The sequence below is a fragment of the Lactuca serriola genome, chromosome 9, assembly GCF_051521515.1.
Source record: "Lactuca serriola cultivar US96UC23 chromosome 9, Lser_US96UC23_V15, whole genome shotgun sequence".
NCBI lineage: Eukaryota > Viridiplantae > Streptophyta > Magnoliopsida > Asterales > Asteraceae > Lactuca > Lactuca serriola.
In genome coordinates, this window is record NC_136416.1 from 198585366 (window position 1) to 198604570 (window position 19205).

Below are 19205 nucleotides of genomic sequence, written 5' to 3' on the forward strand. Positions count from 1 at the left end.
GTCTCATTAGTGGTATTGGGCCCAATCTAGCAAATTAGGCCATTAGTGGGCCACTAGTGGGCTTAGAAAGCCTACCTAGTGTTGGGCTTTTGTTTTGGGATTGGGCCTTAGTTAGGATCATACTGGGCCAGGGGTAGAATGGCCATTTTACCCCTAGGCATGGATTAAGGATTATGGTATTGGGGCCCACTTGATAATTGGGTATATTGATCGGTATTGATAGCTCAGGAAGGGGACAAAGCAGCAGCTAAGGATTTATTTCAGGAAGCTTCTGCATTCAAGGTAAGTTTTCTCACCATACCAATGGGTCTTCGGCACCAAGGCCGACCCATTTTGTGATAGTCGGTATATTTGTTGTGTAGAGGTGTGTGGCATATTTATGAATTGATACGTGGTAGAGATAGTTTTTACGGCTAATGGTAGAGGTAGCCTTGGTGGCTAATGGTAGAGATAGCCTTTACGGCTAATGGTAAAGATAGCCTTTATAGCTAAGGGTAGAGATAGCCTTTATGGCTAAGGGTAGAGATCACCTTTATGACTAATGGTAGAGATAACTTTATAGCTAATTGATATGTGATATGTGGTAGAGGTAGCTTTTATAGCTAATTGATATGTGCCATGTGGTAGAGGTAGCTTTTATAGCTAATTGATATGAATTATGTGGTAGAGGTAACTTTTATAGATAATTGATATGTGTTATGTGGTAGAGGTAGCTTTTATAGCTAATATGATATGTGGATTGTGTGGGGTATGCTCTGGGGAACTCACTAAGCATTAGCTTACAGGTTGTGGATTTGTTTTAGGTACTTCAGGTTCCAAGGGCAAGGGCGAGGCGTGATGGCGCGACATGCATTCTCTCTCAGGCGCTTTCACGGGACACTCTGATGTTTGGAATAAAAGTTGTATTTGACTTATGTTTTGAAAACAATTATAACTGGATTTCTTAATGTATGGAAGTATGTTTCATGATTCGAAAATGAAAATTTTCTGTGAAAAATTGGGTCGTTACAAGTTGGTATCAGAGCCTTGGTTTGAGGGATTCGGGTACACTCTTAGGTGTGTTAGGACTCAAACTAAGGAAATGGTAATAGTGTTTTCAAAAATAAAATGAAAAAGCTTTTAAAGAAGGAAAAAGATGAGAGTGCAACACGCGTGATCAGACGAGGCAAGTAAGTAGTTCCCCAATGTTTTAGCCATATTATACTGATATTTGAGCTTTGATGGTTGTATGGAACTTGGTATGTGTATGCTTTTAAAATTGTATACGGTTAGGCGCTTATAGCTTCAAAATGATTGATTTGGCCTTATTTCCTATTCCTCGTATGGTTGTGGTCCTAGGGTAGAATCTTTTATTCGAAAGTCTATTTGATCCTTTTGTGTATAATTTGCATGCATAAAGGCAACCTGAGATGATTGGTCTGATTGATGTGAGTAGAGAAAATATTAGGAGGTTTTGGGATTTGATGTATACGGTAGTTTGTGGGATATGGTTTAGTTTTTGGATGAATTGGAGTTATCAGGTAGAGCATTGGGGAAATGTACTGGTAGGTATGGAAGGTAGTATTGGGCCTGTACTACTGAAAGCATAGGACCTATACCTGAACCAATGTTAGATCTGACGACTTCAAGGAGGACCGGTGTAGGAAGATCCCTTATATGGTAATCCTAATCATTGTGATTTATGACATTTCAGTTCAGCATGGTGATGACACGATTTGGAGCAGCGGGATCAGGATCGGGATCTAGATCCGGGGCTGGATCAGGCGACACTACCGATGACATTGATGAGAGGCTGCGCGAGCTCATTGCAACCGAGGTTACCAGGGGCATCCTTGACACTACCCCAGTCATTTTTAGGATGGTCAAGGAAGGTATGATGGACATTATGGAGGAGAGACTCAGGGCATTCAGGGCTAAGATTGCTACAGGTCAGGTTGGAGCCCAAAATCCTTCATTATGGGAGTTCAAGGCGTGTGGGGTGCCAGAGTTTTTCGGGGTCAGGGACCCCATTGTTAGCCAATGCTGGGTGGCAAATACTGAGAACGCTCAGCGCACGAGTTATTGCCCAGATGCGGAAAAGGTAGGATTTGCTTCTTGTATGCTGAGAGACAGGGCCCGAGATTGGTGGGGCGTGGTTACCAGCCAGTGGGAGCAGCCGGTGTTGCTGAGATGACATGGGCCGAGTTCATTCGGCGATTTGACTTGGATTTTACACCAGCCATTGAGGTGTAGAGGATGGTGAGGGAGTTCCAGGATTGGGCCCAATTTAGCAAATTGGGCCATTAGTGGGCCACTAGTGGGATTGGAAAGCCTACCTAGTGTTGGGATTTTGTTTTGGGATTGGGCCTTAGTTTGGATCATACTGGGCTGGTGTAGAATGGTCATTTTACCCCTAGACATGGATTAAGGATTATGGTATTGGGGCCCACTTGATAATTGGGTATATTGATCGGTATTGATAGCTTAAGAAGGGGACAGAGCAACAGCTAAGGATTTCTTTCAGGAAGCTTCTGCATTCGAGGTGAGTTTTCTCACCATACCAATGGGTCTAAGGCACCAAGGCCGGCCCATTTTTTGATAGTCGGTATATTTGTTGTGTACAGGTGTGTGGCATATTTATGCATTGATACGTGGTAGAGATAACTTTTATGACTAATGGTAGAGGTAGCCTTGGTGGCTAATGGTAGAGATGGCCTTTACGGCTAATGGTAGAGATAGCATTTACGACCAATGGTAGAGATAGCATGTATGGCTAAGGGTAGAGATAGCCTTTATGGCTAAGGGTAGAGATAGCCTTTGTGGCGAATGGTAGAGATTGCTTTATAGCTAATTGATATGTGATATGTGGTAGAGGTAGCTTTTATAGCTAATTGATACGTGACATGTGGTAGAGGTAGCTTTTATAGCTAATTGATATGTATTATGTGGTAGAGGTAGCTTTTATAGCTAATTGTTAAGTGTTATGTGGTAGAGGTAGCTTTTATAGCTAATATGATATGTGGATTGTGTGGGGTATGCTCTGGGGAACTCACTAAACATTAGCTTACAAGTTGTGTATTTGTTTCGGGTACTTTAGGTTCCAAGGGCAAGGGCGAGGCGTGCACTCTCTCTCTCTCTCTCTCTCTCTCTCTCTCAGGCGCTTTCATGGGACACTCTGATGTTTGGAATAAAAATTGTATTTGACTTATGTTTCGAAAACAATTATAACTAGATTTCTTAATGTACGAAAATATGTTTGATGATTCGAAAATGTAAAATTCCTGTGAAAATTTGGGTCGTTACACTTTGCATATAGGGCTCCATGTGTGGGGTTCCTCATCTCTTCGTCATCTAATCCAGACGACCAGATTTGATAAGTGCCATCTCCTTTAACACTTCCCTTCACTAGCAGAGACAAACCCTTCACCCTTGCTCTCACTTCCTCTATCTTCTCCACATAGTAAGCCTCATCCTTCACTTTTTCCTTCTTCTGTTCTCTCTTCCTCAACATGCAATCGATTGCCATATGATTTGCACCATTGTAGTAATGACAATCGAAACCAGAATCTCCTTTTAATTTCATTTCTGGCTTCTCAACCACATACTTTTTCTCTTTCTTCTCCACTTTCATTTCAACTCTCACATTCTTCCCAGATGAGTTTCCCTTGAAATCACTTCCTTTAAACTTTGGATTGAATGGCTTTTTGTAGAACTTCTTGACTTTATTATTCGAATAATACGCCACCGCTTCGTCGTCTGAGCTCATGATAAAACCTTCGTTATCCAAACTATCATCACCAGCATATTCAATTTCAGTTTCTTTTCCATGGACTTTTGAAACTAGTGCCAAGGGGATCGCCCAAACTCAGTTTTCCTTCTTCAAAAATCTCATTAATCTTGCTTTCATGAGCCTTTAGAACATTATAAATATCACTTAAAGAATAGTTGTCAAAGCTTTGCTGTGTCTTGATCATCAAACTAATGCTCCTCCATTCCTTCCGAATCCCTATAAAGAAAGTAAGATTATACTCCATAGTTGAACGATTAAGGCCATAACGACTGCACTTGAAAATTAATTCATTTAGACGATCATAATACATTTCAATGGTCTCTATATCCTTCTTTTTGAATTCACCTAACTCAAGCAGACATTGCTTCATAGAGCTTTTTCTTGTCTTCTCATTTCCCTAATACTTTTCCTTCAAAGTATCCCAGATCTCCTTAGCTTATTTGCAACCACGGACATAGTTGTAAACCACTGGTGGGAGAGCTCCACGAAGTTCACACAAACATCTCTTGTCGTTTTCTTTCTGCTTGTCTGTTTGCTGACCAACGCCTGGATTAGAACCAGCAGTTCTGACTTGTTCAAGCAAATTTGTAAGATGATTTCCATTAGTATTGCACTTCCATAGATCTTCACCAATTCCATTTAGATAGTCATCCATCCTATCTGCCCATTGATCATAAAATTCAGGAATTGACAACGGAATTTAAGTTGATAAATTGACAAGATGAGAGTAGGAAGTTATCGTGTTCATGTTAAAGTTCACCATTGTTGTACGGACAAAAATGATGAAAAGCTTTAGAAAGAAGAATTTAAGGAATGAATCTTTCAGAAAAGAATCATTGAACACTCGATTTATCAAACAAACAACATAATCGAATCAAAACAATTGAATAGAAACAATTTTCTAGATCAAAAGTGCGGAATATTTTGAATGTCAAACATCAACTCAAAAACATTTGAAACAAAGAGAAAATCAGAAATCAATTGAGAGAATCCTTCTTTGATACCAAATGTAGTTCGTATGATTTGAGTAAGCAAAATGAAATCATAGTATGAAATGAATCTAGAACACAAGACGTAAATATAATCCGTTTGGCTCAATTAAACTTCTGAAAGATACAAGAGAGTTTTTAGAGTAAGAAAATGAAGTTCCAAAAGCTACTCTAACCCTTATACCTATCCCTATTTATAGGAATGACAAAAGTAAGCAAAAAGTACATAAGGGCTAAAACATGAACGCTTCGACTTTTACAAGTGCCCTTATGAAATACATTCAACAAATACTACAACGTAGACTTTGACACTAATACCAGACATAAGACACTTCAACACCTCACAACTTAATTTTGTTGGATTAATGTCTAAGTCCATAACTATAATTAGTAAGAATTGACCTGACCCGGCATGGTCCATTTGGGTTGCATGGCATCACGCATTTGGATAGACTAAAATGAGAGAAATAACACTTAAGGTTTGTTAATATATTATAAGTTCTAATATATTAATAAGGTTATTTAAATAGTATTGATCAAGAATTAATTTGGAATTAATTAAATGATCAAAAGGAGACTAATTAAATATATAGGTAGATTGTGTAAACATTCATTCTTTTATATGTGGGCTTGTGATCCAAGATTCCTTATGTTGGACTAAGTCCATGGGGTGACCCATGGATACTCCATGGAGGTTAAATTCCATGGAGCATAAGGAATGGGTAAAGTTATGAGTTACATGGTGTAACCCTAATAGCCACCATATAAAAGAATCCCATGGCTCAAGAAATCGGGAACTAGTGTGTGAATATGAGGGCTAGACGATTTCAAGAAGTGTTTCTTTTTATCTCAAGTCATTCCATGTGCATTTGGTGTTGTGTGAACCATATGAGGTGTCACACTTGGGGTACTAGGCACTCAAGCTTCATGAAGACAAGCTACATCAAACAAAGGTATGTATTCTATCCATTTGATTACCCAAGTATCAAGTATTGTATGATTTATAGGGTAATACCTTGGAAAGTTCATATTTGCACGTATAATAGAGAAAACATAGATCCAAGGTATTTAGGGTTTCATGTACACTTAGGAGTGTTAGAATGCTCAAAACCCAATAGTGGTATCAGAGCGTAGGCTTGTTTTCTTGTTATACTTGATGCAAATACATTTTTCGAAGCCAAGAAGTTGTCCAGACAGAAAACTCGACGAGTTTCTTCAATAAACTCGACGAGTTCATGGTTTATTGCATGAACTCGATGAGTTCTCTATATAACTCGACGAGTTTTGGCCCCTGACAGCTTACTTTCGTGTTTTTTGGCTGGAATTGGACTAGGAACATTACTAAAAGCTATTTTTGGACATGTAAACCAATTTTTGATGTGGTAATGTTCATGCTAATCCAATTTCAAATATAATTGTCAATAGATTCATGTTTTGTATTAGTTTAAAAGTTATTCTAATTACATGAAAAAGTTTGATGTGAATTATCTTTGTTCATATGAGTTGCTTAGATTAATAGAAAAGTTAATTGATTATGTGTTTTCAATCCATTTTAATCTAAGAGTTGATTCTAAAATGTGTTTTTGTAACTTGTCCTCAAGTTATATGAAAAGTCAGATTTAAGTTTCATAAAACTCATAAAAGTTGGCAATGGTTACAAAAAATGAAGAGTCTTGTCCTCAAGTTATGGAGGTTGAAGAGTCACTTCATTAAGTAATAAAATGTGTAACCTTAATTAATTCCATAAGTTACAAAATAAAGAAAAGTTACATTCTTTTATTAGTTTAAAGTCTTCCATAACTTGTCCTCAAGTTATGGAACTTGAAGAGTCTTTTAATTAAAACTACTTTAAACACATAAGTTATGGAATTAATTAGTTTTGAATAGTTTCAAAACTTGCCCTCAAGTTTTGGAATTTGAAAAGTTTTCACTTATGAATACTTTAATTCCAAGTTAGCCCTTAGAATTTTAAAAGTTAAAATTCAACCCTTATACTTTATAATATTATAAGTTAATATATATATATATATATATATATATATATATATATATATATATATAAGAGTAAAGTTAGCCTTACCGTTAGTAGGCCTCATTCACGAAGCCGATGTATAAGGGGGTATAAGGTTACTGCCTATAAAATGGCGGTTTAATGGGTGTCCACTCTCACCCACTGCTTCCTTGACTGGTGGAGGGTCATTAGCCGAACGGGTAGGACAAGGACTAGAACTCTCCCTTCATTAAAAGTATTAATGATAAATACTAAGTAACTAAACGTTTTATAAATACCCAATCTTAGTTACTTAGGAAAAAGTGAATAAGGTGCTAATCCATGAAATTACACTCTGCGCTTTGTTTAACTTGGTTGGTGGAGCGTGTGTGGTTAACCGACACACTAACCTGGACTTAACAAGGTAGGCAAAGGGTAACTTAATATTTATCATAGTATCGATGGAGCATGTGTGGTTAACCGACACATCGATTAAGGGGTAAATATTAAGGGTACCAAGTATATTTGCATGGTTACTTCACACCTTGTTTTGTGATCCTTGAAATCTTGCTCACAAAACCTGAAGGGCACACTCAAGATTGAAACATGCCATTGAACAGTTCAATGAATCTTAAAACAATCTAGGAGTTTCAAAAACCAATTAAAACCTAATAATATATATTTCGTTTACCTTGGTGGAAATTGGTGAATCATCATTCACCTACCTTCAAATATTTTATAGCTTGGATTACGGCATCCCTCTTCCGAGTTATAAAATAGCTTGTAGGGTCCTAGCCTTAATATTTCATATTGGGTGTTATATTTAGGACTTTTAATCAACTATCTTGAATATCTCCCAAAAGATGTCTAGTTCAGACATCTATGATCCTTGCAAATCTCTTGGAACGTCACTTCCTCCACCTCCTCCAATTATTCTCCCCATCCCAGATGTTCAAGGTCACTCAAGCCCTAATGGCAAGGCAAGGTCTAGGTGTGCTTATATCTTGGAGATGAAGTCACATACTGACAAGCCGGGAGAGTTGGGTGTCAAAGTCTTGAGAAAGTTGGATGTCCAATCACTTTCTATGTCACATAGTAAGTTCCTTTGGGACTCCTATGAAACAGACTATGACATGACCCTTAATGATCTTTTCTATTTGCTTGGTGTTGTTGAATCAGCAGCACTGGGAGAGCAAATTTGATTAGTAGATCAACTTCCCAAACTACCATGGACATTGACAATGGTAACATTGGATATCTAGAAAAAAAAACTTCTCTTCCCAAGGAAAGGGATTGACCATAGTCAACTAGGTTGGCCAAATGGTAAAGAGAAAAACTAAGTCTGTGATAGTCCCATGTACCATTACCAAAGGGTCCATATGGTAAATTGCCAAAGTAAGGGGCATTGATTGCAAAGCTGCCAAATTTACCTAAGGATGTTAAAGTCAATAAGTTTGAGTCTACTTCAGGTAAAGTCCATTGTCTAACTCTATTAAGCTCCTATTTGGAGATTCTATTACATAATGTGATTGGGTCACCTGGTGATGTTATAAGAATCAAAGAAAGAGATAAAGCTTAAAGGAAGTATATGCTGATTCTAATCGCAAGATGGACTTCGATCGCATCAGAATTTTGAGTTGTTACTTAGGAGTTATGATACATTTCTTAGGAATAGATAACAACAAGGTTTTCATTTGCACTGTAAGGATAAGTTTTTCCGCAAAGTTTTAAAATAAAAGGAAAATATTTGATGTCTAGTTCAGACATCTATGATCCTCCCAAATCTCTTGGAACTTCACTTCCTCCACCTCCTCCAATTATTCTCCCTATCCCACAAGTTCAAGGTCACTCAAGCCCTATTGGCAAGGCAAGGTCTAGGTGTGCTTACATCTTGCAGATGAAGTCACATACTGACAAGCCAGGAGAGTTGGGTGTCAAAGTCTTGAGAAAGTTGGATGTCCAATCACTTTCTATGTCACATAGTAAGTTCCTTTGGGACTCCTATGAAACAGACTATGACATGACCCTTAATGATCTTTTCTATTTGCTTGGTGTTGTTGAATCAACAGCACTGGGAGAGAAAATTTGATTAGTAGATCAACTTCCCAAACTACCATGGACATTGACAATGGTAACATTGGATATCTAGAAAAAAAAAACTTCTCTTCCCAAGGAAAGGGATTGACCATAGTCAACTAGGTTGACCAAATGGTAAAGAGAAAAACTAAGTCTATGATAGTCCCATGTACCATTACCAAAGGGTCCATATGGTAAATTGCCAAAGGAAGGGGCATTGATTGCAAAGCTGCAAAATTTACCTAAGGATGTTAAAGTCAACAAGTTTGACTCTACTTCAGGTAAAGTCCATTGTCTAACTCTGTTAAGCTCATATTTGGAGATTATATTACATAATGTGATTGGGTCACCTGGTGATGTTATAAGAATCAAAGATAGAGATAAAGCTTAAAGGAAGTATATGTTGATTCTGATCGCAAGATGGATTTCGATCGCATCAGAATTTTGAGCTGTTACTTAGGAGTTATGATACATTGCTTAGGAATAGATAACAACAAGGTTTTCATTTGCACTGTAAGGATAAGTTTTTCCGCAAAGTTTTAAAATAAAAGGAAAATATTTGATGTCTAGTTCAGACATCTATGATCCTCGCAAATCTCTTGGAACTTCACTTCCTCCACCTCCTCCAATTATTCTCCCTATCCCACAAGTTCAAGGTCACTCAAGCCCTATTGGCAAGGCAAGGTCTAGGTGTGCTTACATCTTGGAGATGAAGTCACATACTGACAAGCCGGGAGAGTTGGGTGTCAAAGTCTTGAGAAAGTTGGATGTCCAATCACTTTCTATGTCACATAGTAAGTTCCTTTAGGACTCCTATGAAACAGACTATGACATGACCCTTAATGATCTTTTCTATTTGCTTGGTGTTGTTGAATCAGCAGCAGTGGGAGAGAAAATTTGATTAGTAGATCAACTTCCCAAACTACCATGGACATTGACAATGGTAACATTGGATATCTAGAAAAAAAAACTTCTCTTCCCAAGGAAAGGGATTGACCATAGTCAACTAGGTTGGCCAAATGGTAAAGAGAAAAACTAAGTCTGTGATAGTCCCATGTACCATTACCAAAGGGTCCATATGGTAAATTGCCAAAGGAAGGGGCATTGATTGCAAAGCTGCCAAATTTACCTAAGGATGTTAAAGTCAATAAGTTTGAGTCTACTTCAGGTAAAGTCCATTGTCTAACTCTATTAAGCTCCTATTTGGAGATTCTATTACATAATGTGATTGGGTCACCTGGTGATGTTATAAGAATCAAAGAAAGAGATAAAGCTTAAAGGAAGTATATGCTGATTCTAATCGCAAGATGGACTTTGATCGCATCAGAATTTTGAGCTGTTACTTAGGAGTTATGATACATTGCTTAGGAATAGATAACAACAAGGTTTTCATTTGCACTGTAAGGATAAGTTTTTCCGCAAAGTTTTAAAATAAAAGGAAAATATTTGATGTCTAGTTCAGACATCTATGATCCTCCCAAATCTCTTGGAACTTCACTTCCTCCACCTCCTCCAATTATTCTCCCTATCCCACAAGTTCAAGGTCTCTCAAGCCCTATTGGCAAGGCAAGGTCTAGGTGTGCTTACATCTTGCAGATGAAGTCACATACTGACAAGCCAGGAGAGTTGGGTGTCAAAGTCTTGAGAAAGTTGGATGTCCAATCACTTTCTATGTCACATAGTAAGTTCCTTTGGGACTCCTATGAAACAGACTATGACATGACCCTTAATGATCTTTTCTATTTGCTTGGTGTTGTTGAATCAGCAGCACTGGGAGAACAAATTTGATTAGTAGATCAACTTCCCAAACTACCATGGACATTGACAATGGTAACATTAGATATCTAGAAAAAAAACTTCTCTTCCCAAGGAAAGGGATTGACCATAGTCAACTAGGTTGACCAAATGGTAAAGAGAAAAACTAAGTCTGTGATAGTCCCATGTACCATTACCAAAGGGTCCATATGGTAAATTGCCAAAGGAAGGGGCATTGATTGCAAAGCTGCCAAATTTACCTAAGGATGTTAAAGTCAATAAGTTTGACTCTACTTCAGGTAAAGTCCATTGTCTAACTCTGTTAAGCTCCTATTTGGAGATTCTATTACATAATGTGATTGGGTCACCTGGTGATGTTATAAGAATCAAAGAAAGAGATAAATCTTAAAGGAAGTATATGTTGATTCTAATCGCAAGATGGATTTCGATCGCATCAGAATTTTGAGCTGTTACTTAGGAGTTATGATACATTGCTTAGGAATAGATAACAACAAGGTTTTCATTTGCACTGTAAGGATAAGTTTTTCCGCAAAGTTTTAAAATAAAAGGAAAATATTTTATTTTATTTATTTTAAGGATCCTTACAATGGCATTTGTGAAAAAGTGTTGCTTATATGATTCCATTGATAGCAATATTGGAAAATGGATTTGATTCTTTCGTTTGTGGTAGTGTCTAAATTTACCAAATAAGGAAAGATTCTCATCACCCAAGGTTTTAGTTGGATAGAAACTTGGAAATCATGCAAGTTGTATAGTACGATGAATGAGAACTTTCAGCTTTGGAAAAATTAAGACTAGTTCCTTGTTCACAGGTATATGTGAATCAAGTGAAGGACTAAGAGATCGAGTACGCATTCTAGTGCACTGATCAAGTACACCACAAAAGATCGATAAGACTATTTGTCATGATTTACTAAAGTTTAGTAAATATGGTTATACTTACAAGCTTAAGTGTAATTTTGAGACACTGGAAAAGGTTCCAATGTATGGCAGAGCGAATAAGAAGAATCAAATTAGGAAGAAGGATAAAAGTTTCTCAAATCTGAAAAAGATGGGAGAGTACTTTAGTATCAGTTTTTGTGATCATCTTAATGATTAAGAAACCATATCACAATTAGTTCTCTAAGGAAATCTTAGTGCATTCTTATGACTAAGAAGAGGAATCGTGAATTGTTGGAATGGTTAAATCAAGAAGATGAGTCATACTTCGTTCCAATACAAGTCTAGAGTCATACTCCAAGACTGTAAGTTGAGTGACATATCTTAAAGAAAGGTTTAAAACACTTGTCAAATGTAAGAGTAAAAGTGTCCTACTCTTGTAGATTCGAAATTGGTAGGTGTGATGTTTTGGATAAAGCAAAGATCAACTTAGGCCAATTGTGTGAAGTGTTTGTCTTGATAAAGAATCCGCACTATCTCTTGAATATTTGACAAGATAGTCTTATATGTCAAGAGGATAGTGGGAGTCTTAAAGATCCTAAAAGGATAATCAAGAATAAAAATCTGTAAGTTTATCACTAGCACACCACTTGAGGTTTATAACCCATCGTGTTGACATATTCTGTGCCCATTCTAGTTAAAGTTGGCTTTGCATATGAGTTATTTGAGTTCTCAATTGGTTGCATAACAACTTGGAAGCAATGGCAGGCCCTTGAGCTGCCAGGTGGCAAGATTTTAAGATTGAGTTCAGTCCATATGAGTTTGGATTTGTCATTATCCTTGTCTTGTGACTATGGTTTTGACAATTCACATGGATAAGAACACATACACCATTAAATCTAAAGTGTCATAAGGTTTCTCTCCGATTCATGAAAATGATGGTGAGGAAACACTTTCACTAAGTAGATTTTAGCTAGATAGAAATTGTTATATTTGCATTCTCAAAGTCGTTAGTGGAGCTTGTGTGGTTAACCGGCACACTAACATGGACTTGTGAGAAGTGGAAAAGGTCTAAACAATCGAGACTATGATTACGTCATCCCTTTTCATAGTTCTTAAATTTTTTTAGACACACCTGTGAGCTATCTAAGATAAGGTGTATGATATTGATAAAGTTTTATCAAATCAATCTAGTATCTGAAATCTGAACTTTGGTAAGAAAGTCAATAAAGTATTGTTTTTCTAGAAGTTCAGCTGATTTCTGAGTACATGTCAAAGCTAGTGGGAGCATAAGTGTTATGCTAATAATCATCATGTTAGTGGGAGCATGATAATTATGATAAAGGTTGAAAGTTAGCAATGTTAATTATAGAAAACAAAAGGTTTCAATTGGGAAAAAGTTGTTTTGCTATAATTAAGGGAGAGGAAATTATACTTCATCTCAAATCTATAAGCTTAGATCGTGAGATATTAGTCAAATTTAGTCAAGTATATATATGAATGATATGTTGGAATGGCTCAACATAAGGAAATTCTATATATGGGTTCATTATTTGCATTCTAAAATTCGATTATGATTACGGCATCCTTTTTCATAATCTGAATTATGAGAACTTGGCAAATAGAAATGGAAATATTATAGCCAAAGACTGGTTAAGTCTTTATGTGAGACATCATGAATCGTGTCCCATATGCTTCGGATATAAGATCGATTACATGTGCTATATTCATCCTTTCTAAAATTTTCCAAATGTCTAGGGCATTAAGAAGGGAAAAGGTCTAGAACTGGATATGACTAAAATGATTAAGCAATTGTCAAGGACAATCTAAGGTTTACCAAAGATTGGTTGCTCAGGGACAGTTGGAAGTATAGTGTTAATTGTTGGAAGGACCATATTGACATTTCTAAAAAGAGGCAACTCTTGTTCAGAAGCGATAGTCAAAAGGGGAATATGGAAATGATCCTATAGGTGGAAGTTGTTCAATAAATCTGTGTAAGATTAGGAAACTTAATGCAAGAAGGATGTTTCCAAGGAGTTGATCTCCTTTGGAATGCTCTGTAATGCTTGTTGTCAAGTCTTTGTGACTTAGTGCATAATCATTACAAGAGAATCATTGCATATAAGTTGAGAATCTAATAGATTTCAGTAAAATGGCATGAATTTGGAATTCCTGCATTTTCCATAAGAATTTGGGAGTGTGAAATTAGAATCATTGAAAGTTTGGTCAATTGTTTTATTTCACAAAGTAAGGATGATAGACAAACATAGAGTGCATACTTGGTGTATGGCAAATCTATTGTTTAGAAAAACATAGTGTACATGCTCGGAGCATGGGACAACTATTTTTTTAATTTAAGAATTAAGTTGATAGCTGAAACAATATGCAATGAATAATGTGTAATCATATGGTGATAAATAAAAGGTGTTTATTTATGTTCATAGGTTTTGATACCATATTAGATTCAATTATTCTTGTGTTTCATTTTGCATGTTTTGACTTCCAGAATAAACTAGGTTATTCTTCCAGAATGACTAAGTTATTCAAACCATCCACAGTCGGTCATATGTTGGAAGTAGATATGAATCAAGACTGTCATGGGTTGGCTTGTAGAGGTCCAAGTTGGTGGACAAAGTTGTGCTACAACACTCATGAGTGCTCATAAGTTCTGAGTATTGGATTCAACCCGCGCTCATTGAAATCACTTCATGGATTTTATCACAAGTGATCATGAGATGATAATATCTTATATTCCTCAAACCTAGAGATGTGAGTTGTTACTATGAGTTGGTTGTACATTGATTGCACGAAAACACATTCGGTAACTCGATGTTATAAAACGTGCCTTTGTGTATGATTCAACAAGTAGTAGAACAAGCCATATGAGTCCAATTTTATCCATTCCTTTTACCTTCAGGATAAAAGCGATATCTGTGGGCCCCTCAATGATTTAATGATGATACATGTGAGTGCTTGGCCAAGCCAGGACCGATTTGATCTGTTCAATCAGTCAGTCATCATGAATCGGAAATCGGGAAACAACAAATGGACAGAGAGAATGATTTTAATCCATGTCTCAGTCCATATGATATCTAGAATGGAGGAATATATGATCACTTATCTAATGGACAAGTCATTGACAAAGGTCAGAGATCATCGGCAAGGTCAGAGTTCGACAGAAGCTTTTGAGAGCTACGATTGCCAGTCAGTTCTTGAAGTCATACGCAATAATAGTTTTAGACTTATCCAAGTGGGAGACTTTTGGATTAATGTCTAAGTCCATAACTATAATTGGTAAGACTTGACCCGACCCGGCATGGTCCATTTGGGTTGCATGGCATCATGCATTTGGATAGACTAAAATGAGAGAAATAACACTTAAGGTTTATTAATATATTATAAGTTCTAATATATTAATAAGGTTATTTAATTAGTATTGATCAAGAATTAATTTGGAATTAATTAAGTGATCAAAAGGAGACTAATTAAATATATGGGTAGATTGTGTAAATCATTCATTCTTTTATATGTGGGCTTGTGATCCAAGATTCCTTATGTTGGACTAAGTCCATGGGGTGACCCATGGATACTCCATGGAGGTTAAATTCTATGGAGCATAAAGAATGGGTAAAGTTATGAGTTACATGGTGTAACCCTAATAGCCACCATATAAAAGAATCCCATGGCTCAAGAAATCGGGAACTAGTGTGTGAATATGAGGGCTAGACGATTTCAAGAAGTGTTTCTTTTTTCACTCAAGTCATTCCATGTGCATTTGGTGTTGTGTGAACCATTTGAGGTGTCACACTTGGGGCACTAGGCACTCAAGCTTCATGAAGACAAGCTACATCAAACAAAGGTATGTATTCAATCCATTTGATTACCCAAGTATCAAGTATTGTACGCTAGATAGGGTAAGACCTTGGAAAGTTCATATTTGCATGTATAATAGAGAAAACATAGATCGAAGGTATTTAGGGTTGCATGTACACTTAGGAGTATTAGAATGCTCAAAACCCAACAAATTCAACCTCTACAAACTTTAAAATGAATAACTTGATAAAACCTTGATTCCCTTTCATCTATCCCTACCAACACTTTCTAATAACCATCGACACGGATGTGAACCACAAAGACATATGATGTAGATAACTCTAATGGAAATAAATTTTCATTTATAATGATTTTGACCCGTTATTTTCTAAAGATATTTACTTATAAGCTAAGGGATACACAAGAAAGGAAATTAGTATTTGCACTAAAATAATTAGCACACAAATAGGTATCTTATACCAAATTGACACACATATAACATCCATTAAAGCACAAAGTGTCAGATCATTGGTGGCACTTGAAACAATTGCTCAATAAGACATGATAAAAACATCATCAATAAAAGTTGAGACAACTTATGAATGACACCTAAAACAATTGCTCAATAAGACATGATAAAAACATCATCAATCAAAGTTGAGACAACTTATGAAGTTAAAGAAAAACATTAATCCATATTGTATGAGGTAAAAATTCTTCTTTAAGCCTAGCTACCTTGAGTTCTCCAGTCCATAGGACAAACACACGAAGCTTTCTTGTTATGTAATAGTCATTTAATAAGATCAAGGAGAAATCAAAACATATTAGTAACAAAAGGTATGCTACTATTGTTAATTCATTTTTTCTTTTTTTTTGAATGACAGCTTGACTGGTTAGATGCTGTGTTAATACTCCAATTCATGTTAGTACCAAGGATCGAACACTGACATCATCATTATCCCATACTAAGAGTCTATGCCTCTACCAATTGAGCTATTCCCAATTGGCTTAATTCATTTTTATCTATAATCATGTGAATCAACAATATTTACCATATGATAAAGTTGGTAAGCCGTTCACCACCCTCAATGCTTGCCTGACATGAAACTGGTTGATGTGTCACAACCTTGAATGAATATTCAAAATTCTTTGGGACATCTTCATAACATTTAATAGAAATAGTAGGAGCATTTTTAAGCATAATGTATCATAATTGAAAATAGTTGAAAGAGTGTACATAGTACATAGAGTTTTTTGAAAGCAAACGAGATAAATAATAGCTTCAGATCAAGTATTTTCTCTGGGACAATGATGTGAATTGCCCCTATACAAATCATATTACAACAAATAAGTATATTCCAATGAATGAAATTTCTATGAGGAATTTTGTCAAACACGTTATGAGCATCACCATAGTCTTTTTGGTAGAACAATGTCATATGATTTCAACACCGAAAATGCTTCTAAACAATGCAATAAAACAAAATAATAGAAGAAAAACACCTTACCTTGTATATATCTTATTTAAAAAGGTAGATAAACTCACAAAGTTTGTATTTCCCCTTCTTAGTAATGAAAGATTATTGCAACAGATCTAAAAATAAAGAGTTCTGACCTTGCCTTTTCTCTTTATCGATCCATCAATCCCGTTATAGTTACGTTTCCACTTAAATCCTGAAATTTATGAAACCTAGAGGACAACAAAACAACAACCAAAACTAAGTTGATCCAAAATGTGGGACTAAGAAAATGGAAGCAGAAACCATACCTGATGCATCTGGCTTCTGAGTTGAGGTGTGTGTGTGTGTGTGTGTTTTCTCGTTTATGTAGTGGAGAGAAAACAATGGTGGTGATAAGGGTGGTTTAAAAGGTACTAGGGGTGGTTGATGGAGTTGACGAAGGTGGTAGTAGGCATCAGCGTTGATGTGGCGGTATCATTTTTAGGAACGGGACACCAAATATGCGAGATCTACACTCCGTTCCCGAGTTCAAATTAACATGAGAAAAGAAAAGAAAGGGGGAGGGGAGGAAGTGAGAAGAAATTGGTGTTCCCAAGTTTCATTAAACGAAGCTACTGGAAGGAAATGAAAGGATCACTTTTCATCATAACTTTCCATCCGATTTGGAAGGATTTGGATAGAAATAACAAAATGCATGTTTAATTTTTCTTCCACTTCGCTTTAACTCGAGAACAAAAAAGAGAATTTTCTTTTCGTTTCCTTTCTCTTCTTTTCTCTCCTTACTTTATTTTATCTTTTTTTCTTTTCTCTGCTACAGCTCGGGAATTAGGTGTTAGGGAGAAGAAAGTGATTACCAAAGAATAAGAGGAAAGAAACTTGATTTCAAATTTTTAATGCACAATCAATTCCAGTATGAATTTTAGGAACCTGACACCAGATATGTGAAATTTAGGAAGAAGAAAGTATTTGCCAAGAAAATAGATCAAATAAGCAGGAAAATAATAGCAATAAAGGACAGGTCTAATTTCTAGGAGAGAGGTGAAAAAAAAAATTAAAAAAAAAAAACAAAAGTAACAAGCGGCATATTTAGGATTTGTTTTATTAAGATAAGTAGATAAGTAAACAAGAACTTGATAAAAAAAATGAAGATGATTTGAAAATTAGAAGGGACACAAAAATCATCTTCAAAAATCAAAAACTAGAAATCAGTTTTTGATTTTTCAAGGTAAAAGCAAATCAAATTTGTTTTTTTCCTTATTGTTTTTGTTTATGATTTGTAGATATGAATTATGATATGTTTATTTCTATTTCTCATATGCTTCTCGAAAATATGATTATTGAAAAGACATACATATCAGTTTCTTTATTTTTTTAAGGTACATGAAAATCAAATTCTAATTTATTTTTTCTTGTTTGTTTTCTGATATGAATTTCAGTTAATATAATATAGTTTGCTGATTTTATTTATGTTTTTCAGTTACAGTTTTGAAATATTTTACTACTTGAGTTTGAGAATCAAGAACAAAGAAGAAATCCCCAAATCGCAAATAAGGATGTTTAGTTCCTTTCTCTAATTTAGGATGCCTCCTGGATTTAAAAAAAATATGAATCTGGATATGAAAAACATAAAAAGAAACAGAAAGTTGAAGAAGATAATTAAAAACAAAAAAAGGATATATGCATAAGTTTATTATAAATCAAACACCAAACTTTCAAGAAAATGAAAAAGAAATTGTTAATGATACTAATGTTGATGTTGATGATGCTAATATTGATAATGCTAATGTTAATGAAGATGGTAATGTTTTCACACATTTGATATATTTGATCCAAGAAATCGGGATGCTCTTGATTCTAACATGATAAATATTTTAGCATTGAACGGTGCTAAAAGAGATTTATTTGTTATAAATGGTCATAAAGATAAACATTTAAGGAGGTTTTCTACAATGTGTTACTTTAAAACGTTACCAAATGGACAAAAATATGATAGAGATTGACTTGTATATTCTAAAGAAATTGATAAAATATTTTGTTTTTGTTGGAAAATATTTCAAAAAGGGTGTGGAAATGGTCAATTAGCAAACGAGGGTTTGAGAGATTAGATACATCTTAATACTAGACTTAAAGAACATGAAACTTGTATCAAACATGTAAAAAATATAAATACTTGGTATGAATTGCGTGTAAGATTACAAAAAAATAAAACTATTGATAATGCGGCTAAAAAATAATTAGAAAAAAAAGTTCATTGGAGAAATGTTTTGTTGAGAATTATTGCTATTGTGAATTTTTTTTCTAAATACAATCTAGCATTTCGTGGTAGTAATGAGAAATTGTATGCAAATAAGAACAGTTAAAGGTATCCAAATCTTTTCTTAATTGTGATTCTTCATGGTCGTTTCTTATTTCAGTTTCCTATTCATATGCAATCAAGCTTTTCTTGTTTCCCG